The sequence below is a fragment of the Sciurus carolinensis genome (assembly GCF_902686445.1).
Source record: "Sciurus carolinensis chromosome 19 unlocalized genomic scaffold, mSciCar1.2 SUPER_34, whole genome shotgun sequence".
In the NCBI taxonomy this organism is placed as follows: domain Eukaryota; kingdom Metazoa; phylum Chordata; class Mammalia; order Rodentia; family Sciuridae; genus Sciurus; species Sciurus carolinensis.
The window spans coordinates 3,046,060-3,059,813 of NW_025920112.1; the positions used below are offsets into that span (position 1 = coordinate 3,046,060).

At 39.5% G+C, this 13,754-nt stretch overlaps 2 pseudogenes; one reads left to right on the forward strand and one right to left on the reverse strand.

Moving 5' to 3' along the window:
- Positions 1-5,074: 5,074 nt before the first annotated feature.
- Positions 5,075-6,808, forward strand: LOC124973435 (protein regulator of cytokinesis 1-like; annotated as a pseudogene).
- A 1,359-nt stretch (positions 6,809-8,167) lies between these two features.
- LOC124973484 (zinc finger protein 709-like) lies at positions 8,168-9,455 on the reverse strand (annotated as a pseudogene).
- Between the last annotated feature and the right edge of the window lie 4,299 nt (positions 9,456-13,754).

Below are 13,754 nucleotides of genomic sequence, written 5' to 3' on the forward strand. Positions count from 1 at the left end.
TTCCTCCCATCTTACTGCATGTTAGAATGGCTCCAAAATAAGTCAGACTTCAGTTCATTTAAAGTTATATTCAAAAGATTGTTTTTTTGTTGTTGTTGTTATTTTCCTTGTAAATTCTTTAACTGTTTCCTGATTGATGTTTTGCAGAACTACTGCTTCAAGAACAAGCAACCTAAATCAATTTGAGATAATAAGGCATCACCAATAGGAAAAATAATTTAGACTCCAATATAATGAAAGAGGGTAAATAAATGTAAAGTTATGGACATTGAAGTTAAAGCCCTGTACTCTTACTTTATGACTGGTGAGACTGCCTTGCTTAAGATCAAACTTAGAAATCAAGACTAAAATAAAGGGACTAAGAAAACCAATATCTGGCTCTTCCCCCTCACAGTCAGCCTGAATCCAGGGAACAAGAGAACTTCCCTAAGGAGATTTGCAACTCTGGGTCACACAATCTCCTGATCACAGATATTGATGATAGCAGTAGAGGAAGAAAAGTCAATCAATGCACCTGCTGCAGAGGAGAGTCATTGAAAAAAGAAGACATTCCTGATGCTTCCAAGGGAAGCCACCTCATCAAGGAGACCCTACATAGCAAATGGCCCTAAAGAAGCTAAGAAGCTGCTCTCAAGTTCCCCACAAGTGACCACTGTGGGAACTCAGCTGACTCTTAAGAGACAGGAACAGGTCAATTTGACCAGCTTGGTCTTAAACACCTAGCAAAACAGTTAAAACAAGACATAGTCATTCCTGGGCATTTATAAAAGAAACAATAGTTAAATGTAACTTAAGATGTACACTTATGTTAGTCACCTAGAAAAAGGAAAGACTGGAGGCTACAAACGAGAGAATACTCAACATGTTATTTTTCATTGTCTAGCTGCTTTTGCAGCATTAGGTTTTTCATTACAGATCAAAACTGATAATGCTCCAGTTTATACTAGTTCTTCTTCTCAACAGATTTGCCACCATTTTCATATTGAACACAAAAGAATTCCTTAAAATCCTCAAGGTGGAACCATTGTAGAATGAGCTCATTTAAGTTACAATTACAAAAACAAAAAGGGGGAGATAAGTCCCCACAAAATAACCTTAATTATGTCTTCTTTGCTTTAAACTTTAAAAATTGTGATTCTGAAGGTCACACGACAGTAAAGACATATGTCTTCTGTCATGACAGGTCCATTGGGTCTAGTTTGGTGGAAAGATTTTCAAACAGGATAGTGGAAAAGACCAGATTCAGTAATAGTGGGGGTAAAGTCATGCTTGTATCTTTTCAGAAGGAGCATTCCACCGTATTTAGGCACCTGAACATGACATCAAGCATGGAGGACCTGGAGTCAAGGTTCATATAGTTGAAGATCAAACCAGAGACATTAGTCCAGAACTCCAAGGAGAATAGGAAGTCAATAAGAAGGAAAAGGTAGAACTAAGTGAACCAAACACTCCAACTTCCATCATGGGGACAAATGAGGAATCTGATTCAATAGGTTGAAAAGGTGACTGAATAAGGAGAAGAAACATTTCTAATCATGTTTGTAGCCATGTTAACTCTATTGAGCTGTCAGGTTGCCATACACTCAGAACCAAGAGGTGGGTCCTGGAAGCAGTTCTTAGAACCATTTTAAATAATATTTAAAAAGGGGGACTTGTGGGAAGCTATTCTTATCTAGCAGAATGGGTAGTTCCATCGAATATCCTTGAGAGAATGGCTCCCCTAACTCTACCCTATCCTGTCCATCACAGAAGTTTCTCCCAATCTTGTCTCCTTTACCTGTGTGTCTGTAAATAGAAGAGAGTTGGGCTATTCCATGTTGTTAGAGATACCATAGATGGTATGGCCTCCTCTCATTTAAAAAGAGTGTTGGCTCTTGTGTGTTTATTGAGTAGATAGGTTTTCAGGTAATAGATTGAAACACAGTCAACATACTCCTCAGGCAGTTCACCCTTTTCCCATTCACATGGGATATGGCAGAGACGCCCCCCCACACACACATAATCATGGGGATAAAACCTAAATTGAATGTCAATGTTTTTAAAATTCACTGCTGTAAAAGATACTTAAGGAGAAAGTGACAAGCTGAGAATATGTAATAAACACCTGTGGAGCTGCATCTACTGAAGGAGTAATCAGTAGACTCCAACATGAGCAACAAGAAACTTGTGGCCTGAGTTGGGGTGTGCTTAGTGCTGGAGCACTTGACTAGCATGCACAAGGCAAGATCAGGTCCCCAGCACCAGAAAAAGAATAGAGAAAGCAGCTCAATTAAGCATAGGGCAAAATACATTTTGAAAAGATGTCTCACCAAACAATATATACAAATAACATTTTATGTCACTTTTTAACATGCCTAAGTCCTAAAAACAAGATGAGACTCAGAAACAAGTATGAGATCAGTGGTGGTCCCAGAGTCTTCAACAGACCAAGAAGGCATCCAGGACAAGGAAGAGACCAGATGTGGGCCAGACAAGGACATATGCCAATGGTCCCAGCTGCTAGGAGGCTGAGGCAGGGTGACCACAAGTTCAAGGTCAGCTTCATCCCATCTCACAATAAAAATTGAAAAGGCTATGATGAAGTTCAGTAGTGGAGCAGCCCTGGGTAAAATCTCAAGGATAGGAGGAAGGAAAAGAGGAAGAAGAAATTATTTTGAAAATCTGTACATGAGACTTCTGTGGAGAGGACTAAACTAACATAAATAATGTGTAATGAAATTTAGAAAGGCACAAAAGGCTGAATTGTGAGGTAATGGAATAACAATTGAGTTTTAAGAAGAAATAGTGGGCAGCAACATTGTGAGGAAAATCAAAGAAATCCATGGTCACATCACATAGTGGAGACTACAGAACTGACTAGGGAGGGTGTGTACAGGAAGGGTGATCTGAGTCTGTACATACATGTGCACATGCATACGCATGTAAAAGTGTGTAGACATCTGTGTGGTGGCAGGTGGCAAAACTCACTCATCCCAGGAATTTCCTTTGTTATATCAACAAGTGCTTTATAAAGCATTCACATGAGTACCATGCCATGTTTGATTGCCTCTGTGATCCTGCTTTGGTGCTTAGTTGGTACTTGGTACATAGAAGGAAACATTAAATTATTTGTTGGAAAGTAATGGTAATAATACAATTGTGATTAATTTAGCTATATAATGAGACTTTAATAGAAATTAAAAGGTCATTCCTATATTTAAATGGTTTTTCTGTTCCTGTTTTTAACTAAAATTATGTAAAATAAAATTTTTCCAAGTAAACTTCAGCTTAATTGAACTGGACTAACAAAACTTGCAATATGACATCTGAATAAATGTTCTTATGATGATCAGTAAAGTTCTAGAATCTTAGAGCTTGAAGGACTTTAATTTATATACACACATTGGAAAGCAATTCTTGCTTCTGAATTGGTTAATGTCTGGACACCAAACACAAACAAGTCACACCAATTTACATCTGGGTATCAAGGAACTGAGAAGTCAAGTGTGGGGTCAAATGCCTGCAATGCCAGTGGCTCATGAGGATATAGCATGAGGATTCCATGTTAAAAGCAGGTCTCAGAAACTTAACCTGTCTCTTGGGAATGTAGCAAGATCATGACACAAACAAAACAAAACAAAACAAAAAAAAAGGACTAGGGATGTGGCTCAGTGCTTAAGGACTTCCAATAGAAAATAACAATAATAATTTCCCTTTTTTCTTCTCTGTTCTATAACCCCAGTAATTAAATTTGGAACCTCTCCAAATTTTAATTTTGTCACAACACATAAAGACATAAGATATTTGAGGAGACACAGAAAACATAAGAATTACACATGGGCATGGAAAAAACATTTATAATTATGAGACTGGAGGTTTAAAATACAAGAAAATTTAATCTAACAATATGTAAAGAGAGATTTAACCCAGAAAAAGAATGTTCTTTCACATTTTTAAACTGATATAAAGCTTATGTCCATCCCAGGTGCATTTCTAACACCTCTGAACAGACAAGAAATGAAGGCACACACTCTTTCATACCCCTACAGTGCTTTTCTCAAGAATGAGATCACTTGCTGAAAGCAACACACAAGTGTGATTCCAAAGAGCTAAGGAGGCTGAGGCAGGAGGATCACAAGTTCAAAGATCACAAGTTCAGCAATTTAGTGAGGTCCTAAGCAATTCAATGAGACTATGTCTCAAAAGTTTTCAAAATTTAAAAATGACTGGGTTGTGGCTCAGTGGTTAAGCATCTCTGGGTTCAATCCCTGGTAGAAAATAAATAAATAAATAAATAAATAAATCATTCAAGTCTGAGTGGATCTGAAACATGTGAATGCTGCACTTCATTTCTGCACAGGCTTTTTTCTAGTGAGCTCTTCTATGGTGTTCAAAGAGAAGGGGAACGTTGAAAGTGTTACCACATTTCCTGAAGGGCAGAAGGGAATTCCCTGATGTGGATCCTTTTATGTCTTTGAAGAAAACTGTGAAAGTTGAATACTGCCCGCATTGCTTATCCACAAGTGTACCTACAGAGAAGTCCTTTCACACAACTGAACAAGTCTAGAACATCTGAAGTCTTCACATTTCTTACTTGCATAGGGTTGATTTTTTTGACAAAAGTCTTTCAACATGAATCTTCCAGTCCTTGAAAGGAACTGGGAAAACTGGAAGGTTTCCCACATTTATCACATTCACAGGGCTTGTCTCCACAAGGACTTTCATAGATGACAAGAAAAATGAAACATCATACATTCAGGGTGTTTGTTTTTCAGTGTGAATAAAGTTCCTTTGAAGGCAATTGAAAACACAGAATGATTTGTCATATTTTTTACATTTAAAATTTTATTCAGTCAGATGGGGGAGCACACACCTGTAATCCCAGCAACTCAGGAAAAATCACAACTTTGACTCCAGCCTCAGTAACTTCACAAGGCCCTAAGCAACTTAGCAAGTCTATGTCTCCAAATAAAAAAGAAAAGGGGAGCAGCTACTCTGAGCGAGATCTCCCGTGTGTGTGGCTGGTTGCTGCGCTCGGCCCCGCGTGGAGGAGGTCAGGTGTCTGGATTCCCTGGGGCTGCTTGGAGTGTCCTTCATGAGAAGAAGTGAGGTACTGGCAGAGGAGTCCATAGTATGTCTCCAGAAAGTCCTAAATCACCTTCGGGAAATATGGGAATTGATTGCGATTCCAGAGGACCAGGGGTTACAAAGAACTGAGGTTGCGAAGAAGCATATCAAGGATCTCCTGGATATGATGATTGCTGAAGAAGAGAGCCTAATGGAAAGGCTTATCAAAAGCATATCAACCTGCCAAAAAGAGCTGAAAACCCTGTGCAGTGAGTTACATGTAGAACCATTTCAGGAAGAAGGAGAAATGACTATCTTCCAACTAGAAAAATATTTGTGCACTCAGGTAGAATTGATTCGAAAACAGAAAAAGGAGAGAAAACAGGAATTGAAGCTACTTCAAGAACAAGAGCAAGAATTGTGTGAAATTCTTTGCATGCCCCACTATGACATTGACAGCACCACTGTTCCCAGCTTAGAAGAGCTGAACCAGTTCAGACAACATGTGGCAACACTGAGGGAAACAAAGGCATCTAGGCATGAGGAGTTTGTCAACATAAAGAGACAGATCATATTGTGCATGGAAGAATTAGACCACACACCAGACACAAGCTTTGAAAAAGATGTGGTGTGTGAAGCTGAAGATGCTTTTTATTTGTCTTTGGAGAATATTGCAACACTACAAAAGTTGCTGCGGCAGTTGGAAATGTGAAAATCACAAAATGAAGCAGTCTGTGAGGGGCTGCATGCTCAAATCCAGGAACTCTGGGACAGGTTGCAGATACCTGAAGAAGAGAGAGAAGCTGTGGCAATGGTTATGACTGGGTCAAAAGTCAAGGTTAGGAAAGTGCTGCAGTTAGAAGTGGATTGGCTGGAAGACCTGAAAATGTAAAACATGAAGAAAGTGATTGAGGCAATTCGAGTGGAGCTGGCTCGGTATTGGGACCAATGTTTTTATAGCCAGGAGCAGAGACAAGTTTTTGCCCCTTACTATGCTGAGGACTACACAGAAAACCTGCTCCAACTACATGATGCTGAGATTGTGTGGTTAAGAAACTACTATGAAGTTCATAAAGAACTTTTTGAAGGTGTCCAGAAGTGGGAAGAGAGCTGGAGGCTTTTCTTAGAGTTTGAGAGAAAAGCTTCAGATCCAAGTCGATTTACAAACCAGGGAGGAAATCTTCTAAAAGAAGAAAAGCAGTGAGCTAAGCTTCAGAAAATGCTCCCTAAGCTGGAAGAAGAATTGAAGGCATGGATTGAAATGTGGAACAGGTGCAATCAAAAACATTTGTGGTGACTGGACAGAAATTCATGGAGTATGTGACAGAACAATGGGAGATGCATTGATTGGAGAAAGAGAGAGCCAAGCAGGAAGGGACAACTAAAGAACAAGAAGCAAACAGGGACAGAGATGCTCTATGGCAGTGCTTCCCAGACTCCAAGCAAGAGGCGAGTACTGGCTCCCAACACACCAGGCAAAGTGCGGAAGCTGAACACTACTACCATGTCCAATGCTACAGCCAATAGCCTGTCTTTTGGGGGACAATCTACTGCTCCCCTGTGTCTCGACTTCCTCCTTCTGGCAGCAAGCCAGTGGTCAGTTCCATTTGTTCTGGAAAGAAAACACCCCGTGCTGGTGGGCATGGAGCCAACAAAGAGAACCTGGAGTTGAATGGCAGCATCCTGAGTGCAAGAACTTTCAAAGGCTTCCAAATCTGAAGCTACTTCTCGAATCCTCAATTCAACCAACATCCACGCCTAAGGAACCCTGACCAGCCAGCCACTGTGGCTTCCTGTGCATAGACTGGACTTAATTAAAAAGGGGTGGCACTAGTTTTTCTTCAGTTTAGATGCACTTAAATCCTGGACAGGTTCAATTACCATGGGCCTAACTTAAAAGACATGAACAAGTGACAGATCAAAGTCTGTCATGGATTTAGTGGGTCCATAGAGAGTTGCTTTTATTTTTGACTCAAGAAATACCTTAAAACCTAGTTTATAGCAGTAGGTATAAATATCATCATCTAGGACCTAATTTCTTTCTCTACCCCATGATTCTACTCATTGAAGCATGATTACCATTGTATAAAAAAATGATTGATTAGGCCCAGCCTTGGGGGATGGGAAATGAAGGAATTTTGGCTTGTATACCTATAATTAGCAATTAACATTGTTTTTTTTGTCTAGGGGTGTTCAGTTAATGATGTAGCTCTGATAGCTTTGCCCTCACCAAAAGGCCTGTCCCCACTACTCAGGACAGTCTTCCTCCCAATGAGGATGTCTGTGTCAGCATTTGAGGTGGCCTGATGTAGTGCCAAAGAGTGACAGACTGGGAGCTCCTTTTCTATAAATTGTACAGTGTGTTATACAGTACAATCCCTTTGTGGGTGTGTGTGAGTGACACACATGCTTGTCTGAACTCTGTTTCTTCAGAGTTTTCTCTGGGTCCATTGTGCCCAAGTTCTACCCCTGCAACTGCCAGCCCAGTTGGGAGACCATCTGGTAGGTTGGGCCATTTCTGTTGCGGAGATGAGCAGCTTTGCACATGTCACTGCTGGGGACTTTTTCCTGCATCAGCTTCCACAGATAAAGCTCCTTCTTTACCTACCCTAAACATCACTACTGCACTTCCCAAAGCACTATTATTTATTCTTACTATCTGCCTGCACCAGTACTACTACTGTCAATACATTAAACGGTTCTCAAAAACTTACAGTGTGGACTTGGTCTGTCGGTGTAAGCCATGCTGTTAGTCATACTTACTTGTCCTGTTCTTAAAATATAAACATATTCTTAAAAATAAAATGTGTATAGTTACCTTTCAAAAAAAAAAAAAAGGAAAAAGAAAAGGACTGGGAATGTAGCTTAATGGTAGAGCACCCCAGGAAGAATTCCCCAGAACAACAAAAAATTATTCTGCAGTATTGACCATTCAAATCTATATAACTGACAAGGAATATTCATTTACCACATTTTACATTCAAAGGAATTTTCTGCAGTAAAGCTCTTACTGCTTAGGAGTGAAATGGTAATAAAACTTTTGCCTCTTATTTTCATCAGTAGAATTTCTCTCTAGTATGAGTTCATTTGTGTAAATTAAACTGACTGGATCTAGCAAAGCCTATATCACATTATTTATATTCACAGGGCTTCTGTCCAGAATGAGTTCGTTCATGTAAGTGAAGGTTAGAGAACAAGTAAAGGCTTTCCCACATTGTTTACATTCATAGGGCCTCTCTCCAGTATGAGTTCATTCATGTAATTGAAGTTTAGTGGAAGTAGTGAAGGCTTTCCCACGTTGATTACCTTTATAGGGCTTCTCTCCAGTGTGAGATCATTCATGTGAGTGAAGGAGAGAAGAAGTAGTAAACGCTTTCCCACATTGTTCACATTTATAGGGTTTTTCTCCAGTACGAGTTCGTTTATGCATCTGAAGAGGAACAAATGAAGATTTTCTCACATTGTTCACATTTAAAGGGTTTCTCTCCAGTGTGAGTTTGTTCATGTGTTTGAAGGTGAGAGGAACTAGTGGAGGCTTTCCCACATTGTTCACATTTATAGGGTTTCTCTCCAGTATGAGTTTGTTTTTGTATGAGAAGGTAAGAGGAACGAGTGAAAGCTTTTCCACATTGTTCACATTTATAAGGTTTCTCTCCAGTATGAGTTCGCTCATGTAGTTGAAGGTGAGTGGAAGTAATTAAGGCTTTCCCACATAGTTTACATTTATAGGGCTTCTCCCCAGTATGAGTTCATTTATGGATCTGAAGGGAAGAGGAATCAGTGAAGACTTTTCCACATTGTTCACATTCATAGCACTTCTGCTCTGTATGAGTTTGTTGATGTCTTACAAAAGAACCTTGATGTGTGAAGGCTTTTCCACACCATTCACATTGATATGGTTTCTCTCCAGTATGTGTTCTTTGATGTATTTAAAAAAAATCTGGGATAAACAAAGTATTTCCCACATACTTCACATTTAAAAGGTGCATTCCCAGTGTGCATGACTATGTGCCTTTGAAGACTTGGGAGTGAAATAAAGGTTTGAGCACAGTATTACATTCACAGGGTTTCTCTCCTGTATGTGTTCTTTGATGTATTCTAAATAAACTGCAATAGGGAAAGGCTTTCTTCCCACATACCTTACATTTGAAAGGTTTATCTCCACTGTGTGTGATCATGTGTCTTTGAACACCTGTCAGAGACAAAAGGGTTTCACCACACTGTATGCAATCATAGGGTTTGTGCACAGTATGAGTTTCTTCATGCCTTTGAATGGAACTGGAACAACTGAAGACTTTCCCACATACTGCACTTTTAAAAGGTCCTTTTCCAGTTTGTATTAACATTTGTGATGAAATAATTTCAAGAGAAGTCAGAGATTTCCTGTGGTGTTTAAATTCACATGTATCCTCTTCATATTACTCATGCTTGTAAGGTTTGTGTCCAGAGTGAGGTATGATCTGCCTATGAAGGAATGAATGACACACAAAGGCTTTTGTACACATAATGCATTCACATGGATTGACTCTATTAAAGATTTTCTTTGTCAGGTTAATAACAGGAAATAATCTAACTAAAAACTTCCCCACACTATCTTCTTTACCTTTGAGTTTTACCATACGACTTCTATAAAGAATGATCAGCACATTATCAATGATTGGTTCATTTATGATTTTCTAATTATCAAAATTACATTACATTACTGTTACATCAGGTAAAGATTAAGATTTCTAACTTGTTCAAATTATCTGAGAATAAATAGATTGAAAGGAACAATCCTTTCCCACACAGCTTCCATATGCATATCAGTATTCTCCAAATAGTGATATGCATACATGCAGAAAATTATCACTTTTTATATATCAACTACTTTGAAAATACTCAATATCTTTTATAGTTGAGTATATATTTCTGATAAGAATTATATAAAAATAAACACATTTCACAATGTGCATATTACTTTGGTTGGTTTGTTTTAAAAGTTATATGACATTCTGATTCCCTCGAGGAGGACATTGCTTCCTCCTGTGAGTATAATTAACTTATATTGCTTCCAGAATTTTTGATCTGGTCTTCTATGCTCTTGTCTTCTCATTTGTTTCCTAAAATGAAACCTCACAATAATTATTATAAATTTTTAAGAAATAGAGAAACTTTGCCAAATTCTAGGTGCCTTTTATGCTCCAATTATTCACCAAAGAATTCTCTTTTCACATTCTATATAAAGGAACAAAATAAACACTAGTTTTCTCTTTGACTGAGTAAAGAAACATCATTATTACCTATAGAAGCCAGGTTGCTAAAGACTTCCTACATCATATCTCTGTAAGGTTTTTCTGGAAAGAATCCAGCAAAACCCACTCCTCCTGGGTGAAGTTCACGGCCACATCCTCAAAGGTCACTGAGACCGAAAATATCCCACAAATGTGTAATGAAGAGATGGACAACATGAGGAATCTATACTTAAAATGCATGATGCTCACATGATACTATAGCCTTCAGACTAATTCCATGATTTGGTCCACACAATGTTTACTGTTTACATACAATGTTTACCAGTAAATTGAACTTACAAACTTTCTATTTTAAAAAAGATACACATAAGAGAATGAGAAGACAAATGAGAGAATGCACAAATGTTTTCAAAACATATAATGACACTGGACTGGTAGTCTAAATACATGAATCACACTCAGTAAGAAAGCAAGCATGCAACTTGGAAATGGGCAGAAGTTCTGCACATACATTCATTCAAAAACTCCAGACAGCAATTACATGCTTGAGACAATGTTCATCAGACTGTCATTAGGAAACTGAAAATCACACAATGAGGTACCAGCATATGTCCACTGGAGTTGCCAAATTCCAAACACTGACAGCACTGAAAGATGGTGAAAACAAGAACCAGCAAGAACTCTTTCCTTGCTGACATGAATGGAAGGAGAACAGCCTCTCAGGAAGACAGTGTGTCATGCTCTTACATAAAAAAACAGGGTGCACTCTACAATAAAGCCATCACACTTGCAGGTGTGTCTACCCACATGAAATCAAAAATATGTTCATAAAAAACCTCACAGAAGCCATACCCATAACTGCTCACAGCTAGAAGAGCAATGAGGGCACAACTTTTAATAGCTGAGTGGACAAACTGTGGTATAACCACACCAAAAACAACACATAGAAAAGGAGCTACCAGGCCTGGAAAGATACAGCACCCTTAAATGCACTCTGGAAAGAGAAAGAAGTCAGTCTGAAGTGGCCAAGTGCAGTAAGATTCCAAGTCAACAATGTTCTGGGAAAGGCAACCTTATAGAAGCACTAGAAGGAAACATAGGTGTCACGGGGTTAGAGAGCAGAGAGGGACGAGTGGAAGGGGAAGATTTCTATGAGAAATCACTGAAAAGACAAGATCAAATCTCAGAAATATTCGATACATACTGAGAAGTAGCAAAAGTTAAATTAGGATTCTTTTTTATTTTATTTTATTTTATTTATTTTTTTGGTATGAGGGCAAACCCAAAGGCATTTTACCACTGAGTCACATTCCCAACCTTTTATATTTTATTGGAAGACAAGAGTCACACCAAGTTGCATAGGGCCTCCCTAAGTTACTAAGCCTCTCCTCAAACTTGCAATCCTCCTGCCTCAGCCTGTGGAGTAGCAAAAATTAATGGTGAGCACCACTGCACCTGGCTGAGAATTAGAATTTTTAACAAATGGAAATGTAATTACACTTTTTTAAAATCCACTACTTTCTTACCTCTTTAATACTATTTCATCATATTCAACTCTGAATAAGTAAACCTGGGCTTCAAATAAATAAGCAGATCATCTCAAAGTGAGAAACACAAAGGGCTGGTGCTGAGGGAGCACAGACAGGCCAGGATCAAGGACCAAGGAAGGCCCCTGCCAGCTGGGCCTCCTCCCACCTGGTCCTGCTCACTGAAATACTCCATGGCCGCCCTCCCAGGAGACCTGCACCATGACTCCAGTCTGTGAGGCTTTTCAGGTTTGCACAGCACTGCACTGGGCTGGGTGGCTCTCATGCTCTGGAGAATTCTTGCTCCTTGACAACTGTGAGAGATGCAAGAGGCATGAATCATTGCTGACCTGGCCTCTCAGCACCAGCATCCACTGACTGTATGTCCACCGATCTCCAAGGAATAGAACAGGGCTTAGACAACACCACATCACAAGGAGGCCACTGTCTAGATGAGGCCTATTACAGAATATTCATCAGTCTCAGGGCCTCAAGCTGCTCCCCTGAGAGACTGTACCCCACACGTCAGGATCTCTGGAAGGAGGGGCTGACTCAGGACTGAAATTCTCTGCATCCTGCAGGACACAGGGCCACTATGGGCACCTCAAGGAAAGGACAGTGGCTGAGGACACAGGACCCTGTGAGGTGTCCAAAGGGAACCTCTGTCCAAGAAATTCTGATACAGTGTCTGCATCTAAGGAAGATAAAAGGAAAAGCACAAAGTTTTTACAGATGTGAACTGAAGTACTCTATGAAGTTGCATCTGCATCAAGGAACCTTCAGACTACTTGATTTTGACTGACTAGACAACCTTGAGGGTGTTACAACAAGCTTCTGTATGGGGAGCAAAGATTATCTTGGGTAGGTATCTTAAGCCCTTTAATAGCCAATTACTTTCACTTCTGTATCAGACCAAATTTCATAAAATAATAAACTTCTCACAATGTCTCACTAACCTTACCAGACATCTATTCTCCACCATCTTCCAAAGCTAAGAAGGTAACAACCACCCACCTACAGAAGAAATTTCCCCTTTTTGGCTGCAGCCCACCAATCTGATGCTCCTACCAATGCAATTGGTTAATGTATTCATATACAAATTTCTTACCCTGACTATAAAGTTCATGTAGGCCAGGCACAGTGGAACACAGCTGTAATCCCAGCAGCCCCAGAGACTGAGGCAGGAGGATTGCTAATTTCAAAGCCTGCCTTGGCAAGTTAGTGAGACCCTAAGCAATGATCAGGATCTTGTTCCAAAATAAAATAGAAAAAGCTAGGTGATGTGCTCAGTGGTTAATTGCCCCTGGTACAAACCTGGTACAAAAAAAAAATTAATACATAAATAAAGTTGAAGAAAGTTCACATGTTCTCCTCCAGAGTGGGACACAAGCATCGTATTCAGGGTAACCTGAATGTGTGTTTTAGAATATGGTCATTAATATGTGGATCAAAGTGAACTATTTTCCACAGGTGGGGTGGCCAGTGCCTTTAATGACAACAGCTTGAGAAGGTGAGGCAAGAGGATCAGTAGTTAAAGGCCAGTCTGGGCAACTTAGCCTCACCCTCTCTGAAAACAACATTGAATAGGGCTGGAGATGAAGGTCAGAATGAATAAGACATTATGAACCTTTGTGCATATGTGACTACATGAGTGGTGTGAATCTACATCATGTATAACCAGAGAAAGGAGAAGTCATACTCTATCTAGGTATGATGTGTCAAAGTGCTTTCCACTATCAGGTATCACTAAGGAAAACAACTAAATAAATAAGGGCTGGGGATGGAGCCCAGACTCAATATCACTAGTACCAATACCCAAGTGCCTTATTTCCTTTAAAGCAGTTATTTTACCTACACACAGGGAAGTGTCAAGTGGTTATTCTTTCTCCTCAAGAGAAATATTCACAAACAGAACACAAATGATTTAAAAAGTGTTATTCTTGCCAGG